This window comes from Lontra canadensis, unplaced genomic scaffold (assembly GCF_010015895.1).
Source record: "Lontra canadensis isolate GAN:19392208 unplaced genomic scaffold, GSC_riverotter_1.0 scaffold93, whole genome shotgun sequence".
Taxonomy (NCBI): Eukaryota; Metazoa; Chordata; class Mammalia; order Carnivora; family Mustelidae; genus Lontra; species Lontra canadensis.
The window spans coordinates 5,018,864-5,024,342 of NW_022631087.1; the positions used below are offsets into that span (position 1 = coordinate 5,018,864).

The window sequence follows — 5,479 nt, forward strand, 5'->3', positions numbered from 1 at the left end:
AGACTCTGAATGTCACACCAGGAATCTCATAAGTTCTGTTGTGAGAATGCTGTGGTGTCTTAATATAGTGACATGGAAGGTTCTGGAAAGGAACCCAGACACAGAACAATCCAGGGGAAGAACACAATATGTGAGGAAAGGCAGGCAGTGCAGCCATGGTGTGTCTGTGGGCTTTAAAAGCTCCTGTGAGTAGTGCCACTCTGCATATGTAGAAACATTCCACCTCATCCATTCAGGGCTCTCTATGTACCTAACTTTTGTTGTGAGTCAGCAAGCTATTCCAGTCCCCTGCTGTGGTACACAAGACACCATGACAGATGGCAGTGCCCAGGCTGGGAAAAAGTTGCATATTCCTGGCAATAAAACTAGCCAGGAAAGCAGGGAGGCCGTCACTGGTGGGCAAATTAGGCCGGTTTCCTTGGGTTTGGTTTCAATGAAGGCAACAACCTCATTTCCCCACAGTGGGAATGGGGAGGACCCCAAACTGTGGTGAATGTGAGGCAAAAATCCATTAAGTCCACTGACAAGCAGTCTTGCACAGCAGAAGCATCTGAGGGGATTTAATTAAGATCGTGTATGTCCTGATAACCAAGCATGTGACACAAATGAATGGTGGAAAAGGGTCACAGAGAGCTTTATGGAAGGATGAGAGTCTTTAAACTCTCTGACTCACCTGTTAGCTCTGGAGCATCTATGCCCTTCCCACAGACCACAGGAATCCCAGAGTAATGACTTAGCTAAACTCCAGAAGATGCTGGAACCACTTGGAAGCACCAGACTCTAGGACTGAGCTCCATGTTCAGCTGCTTCAACCTCTTCCCAGGATTTCAGTTCCTTTGCTTTTGAAGTCCCTACTTAAAGAGCTCACAGTTTTAGCTTTGCACAGTGGCAGTATCGTAGCCAATGAGGTTTATCCGAGGCGCGATTATTGCTAATTGAAAGATCTCACAGTTTACAATCCAGTGAAATGTGCCCATATTCCACATTAATGTAATTTACATATAACTATGTAAGAGGAAAGTTGCAAGAGGCAAGCTGACATACTGTAATATTCTGCACATACTCAACTAAATGCATATTCATTTTGATGGTATAGTGTTCTTTTACTATATTTGAGCTAATCATTTCCCTGGTCTCAAACGTTTTTCAAGGCTCTTAAAAAGCTTGGATACACCGGACCTTGCACTCAGGGTACCTAATGAACAGATCAGCTCTGCAACTTAGTAACAGGGTGACTTGAAGCAAGTGGCACAATTGAGCCACAGCTTCTTCATCTGTAACGCTGGGGGAGTAATGCCTGCTTGCCACTACTGCTATGGAACACCCCACAGCAAGAAAATGCTTTGTACAAAACAACCATGCAACAAAACTGTCTTTGGTTTAACTCTGAAGGTCTTTGGAAAGCCAGGAGGAAGTGCAGGAAGAGGAAGGAGTCACCACTAACTCTACATGTCACATGGGACAGAGCCTTTACAAGCCCCAGTATATGACACCTCTTTAAGCATTCCCTGACAATCCCAACTATGAGATAAGAAGTGCTATTATCCCTGTGTTGCAAATGGCATCCCTGATGTTGAGACCCACCATAACAACAAGACTGAGCCAGGTTCATCATTGCTGGGAGGCAGAAGCAGTAAAAGCTCATGGAAGGAATAAGGAATGAGAGGAAGTTGAATTTTTCTCTGGCATCCTTGCATGCGAGTTGTGATGGTTATTTCCATCCCTGTGGTCATGAGGAGGCAGAAAAGGGGGGTGTCAAAATCCCCAGAGCTGGGGTTCCTTGGAGGGGCAGGGACAGAAGCACATCCCAAACTTAGCCCGTCCTGTCTCTGCATCAGAGGTACAAACAGTACAGCTGACCAGAAGGTCAGTAAAAGACATGTGACTCACCCAATGGTGGATCACAGGTGCAGAGAATAAAAAGGATGAAAAAGGTTTGGGAAGAAAAAGAAAAAGCACACACTTACATATACATGAGTTTATTATATACACACACACACACATATACAGGCAGCTTAGATCAGGAAAAATTCCTCCAGGTGCTTGGTCATCTTCAGGCTACCAAACCACATGACCCCCTTCTCAGATGACTGAATATAAGCCATATTAATTGAAATGACCCACACAAATGACAGTCAAGGTCAAGGTCCAAGAAAGAGGAAAATCCACTAATATTTTATGTGTATATGTTATTTATTCCATATAATTATTTCTGTTTTACAAGTAAGAATTCCAAGTCTCCAAATCTTTGCAATTTGTTCAGGGTCAAAAAGCTGGTAAGAGGTAGAACCAGATTTTAAACACAAGTCTGTCTCATTCTAAAGTCTAAGCCCTGTTCTTGAGAGCCTGTGCCTCAGCATACCCCAAAGGTTTCCAGTTTTCTAGAAGATAATTTTAAACTGGTAATGGGACATACTGTAAGCATTAATACTTGGTACTTTTCACCTCCAGACAGCCTGGATCCTCTCCCAAACACTACAAATTAAGTATTCTAACTTCTGGTTAGAGGTAAGAAAATGGAGTTCCCAGGACATGATGTAACTTGCCCAAGTTACTACGTACAGCTAGTAAGTGATGGTGCTGGGACTAGAACTCTGACCCCACCCCTTTTATTAGTTCTGCTCCAGAGAACTGTCACTCTGAAGTGAGCCATGGCACCAGACATTCACACAGCTAAGCATGCATTGAGGTCAGTGTGCTGAGTGGGTGACAGCAAGAGAAAACTCCTAGAACTTCTGGGGAAAGCCAGGCAGACTGGTTCCCCGTTGACATGAGTGCACATCTGAACTCCCACTTCCCAGAACTCCTAAGAGGTGATGCTGTCCTCTGTGCTGATCTAGTAAGGAATTTCCATCAGCATACACTGAATAGAGGACAGGGAGATACTAACCGGTGACTTCCAGTCTTAATGAGGAAGCTATAATTGTGTCCCTGGGCCAGACAGTTGCCAGCTTCCTGAGGAAGGAGATGATATCTTTTAAGTTTTAAGGATGTTTTGTTTAAAAATAAACATAGAGGAAGTCTTGGTTTTACTTACTCTCCTTCACCTTGTCCAAGGGGGAGGAAAAGGCAAAGAAATTGTAATCGGTCCAGGCATCTGCTAAATAAAGTAACACAGACATATAGCTTTCCACAGCCGTACAAGGTGAGATTCAGAATTTGATATAAGTTGGTTTAAATGTGACAACAGAAATAGACTACAACATACCGAATAAAGGTCATAAATAAAGCAACAACCTCACATTAATGGGCATGGCATGAGATGTGATTCTTGATCCAAACTCTGGTGGGCAGACGCAGGCAAGAAGCATCTCCTGACTTGCTGTTGAGTGATGTCTTGGAAATGGTTCATAACAACCATGAATTTCAATTCGGCTTAGTAATCCCATCCAAAGCAGAACCTAATAAGGGAGTAATCAGGACATCAGACTGCAGTAAACTTTAGAAGACTATGAGTGAATCTTATGGAAGCTAATCAATAAGTGAATAATCGTGAATGTTTCAGTCATGCACAGCACTCCATCCACTCTGAGATGACAGGGACTGTTAGTAAAGACAGTGTCCGCATGAGGAGCAAACCCAGTGAAGATACACAAAGAAAGGACAGGGGGAGGCGATGGAAAAAGATGCACTGAAAATTATTTTCCTTGCTATTATTAGTAGGATCACTATTTTACTCTCCCCCATACTCCTGAGCAGATGTATTCCAAAAAAACATCTTGGTAAATGGCTGAGAAGTACAAGGCAGCAGGGTCCCTTCAGTTCCCCTAGGGAGGTCCACTACTTTCTTTCTGGTCTGAAAGCTGCTGCCTCCACTCTCTCCCCAAGGAAGCTGCTCTCCTAAGGTCTGGGTGTAGTGGGACACAGGCTCCCCACATTCTTCTTCCAGGCTGTCTTTGAAAGCAATCTCATAGCCCCTTTTTGTTTCGGAGGTTTTACCACTGACCACCAAAGGGGAAACTGGAGGTAAGAAAAAAAAAATAACAAACTTGGAGAAAGTACAAATGTTTAATGGATCTTACGGGTCTTCTAACCACTGTGGACCTGGGTCAGGGGTGACCAGAGGATAAAGCCAGTAGGGGGCAGTGCAGTGTTAGGAATTTCAGCTCTGGGGCCAGTTGGCCAGGGGTTTAAATTCCAATTCTGGCATCTGTTAGTGGGGTGGCTTCTGAACCTCATTTTTTGTTTTGTAAACTGAAGACAATAGAATCTACCAAGGATAGTTGTTTTTAGGATTTAAGATTATAATCTATTACACACACACAGGCATGTGTGTGTATGTATATAAACACAGAGATAAGAGGTAGATATAAACACAATACAGATACAGATGTGTATCACATGAATAATGTGGTAGGTGTTCATATGATAGCTGTGACCACTTTTGTAACACTTTTGGAAGAGAGAGGCACTGGATGGCCACTGGGGGTGAAATTCAACAAGCTTTTCCGTCCCTCCATACCTCCGCTGAAAGTGAACAATTAACACATTTCATCCTGATAGCTCCCTTTCAGATCTTAAAAATGTAACTCTCCCCACTCCGACCACGAGAAAAACATCAGACATCCCACGCTGAGGGGCATTCTATAACACCTGAGTAGTACTCCTCAAAATTATCCATGTCATCAAAAACAAGGAAGACTCTGAGAAACTGACACAGACCAGATAAGCCTAAGGAAACACACAATTAACTGTAATGTGGTGTCTTAGATGAGATCCTGGAACAGAAAAAGGACATTAGCTAAAAATTAGTCCAAATGAAGTATGGAGTTTAGTTGATAGAAATGTACCAACAGGGTCATTTACTTTGACAACTGTACGGTGGTAATGCAGATGTGAATGGTGGGAGGAACTGGGTGAGCGATATTTAAGAACTATGTACTATCTTTGCAATTGTTTGTACTTCTAAAACTATTGCAACATAAAAATTGTATTTAAATTTTAAAAGTTACCCTATTTTACCCATCCCTCCACCTCTCCCCTCTGGCAACCATCACTTTGTGTGCTCCTCTAGATATTATGGATAATTTGAATCACTGTAGTAATAATTAACACTCACTGAGCATTACCATAGCCCCGAAACTGGAATAAACTTATTACCTGGCATTATTTCATTTAATCATCCCAATTGCCCCATGAGGTAGGCACTAATATCCCAATAATGTAGCTCGCTGGTAGGGATTCACTTTATATTCACATTATATTTTCTTATAATGTGACAGCAATTTGGAAATCTAAAAATATTCCTTCCTGGGAAAAAAATATACAAGTAGAGAGGGTTTTCAGAACTGTGGTAGACTGAGCTGGCTTACCTCTTCCTCTAATTCCCAGCATAGAAAAGTTAGATGGAATATAGCAATAAAATTAATTTAATATATACTCTGCTTGAGAGCAGAAAGGAGAATAAGAAATTCTTAGATTCTCCGGGGCGCCTGGGTGGCTCAGTTGGTTAAGCAGTTGCCTTCACCTCAGGTCATGA

The 5,479-nt window shown here is 42.4% G+C and overlaps 1 non-coding gene across 1 annotated transcript; it reads left to right on the forward strand.

Annotated features, from left to right (window-relative positions):
* Window positions 1–874: 874 nt before the first annotated feature.
* On the forward strand, window positions 875–1,010 carry LOC116854679. The gene has a single exon (XR_004380207.1). It is a non-coding gene; the product is annotated as a U4 spliceosomal RNA (small nuclear RNA).
* Window positions 1,011–5,479: the final 4,469 nt, after the last annotated feature.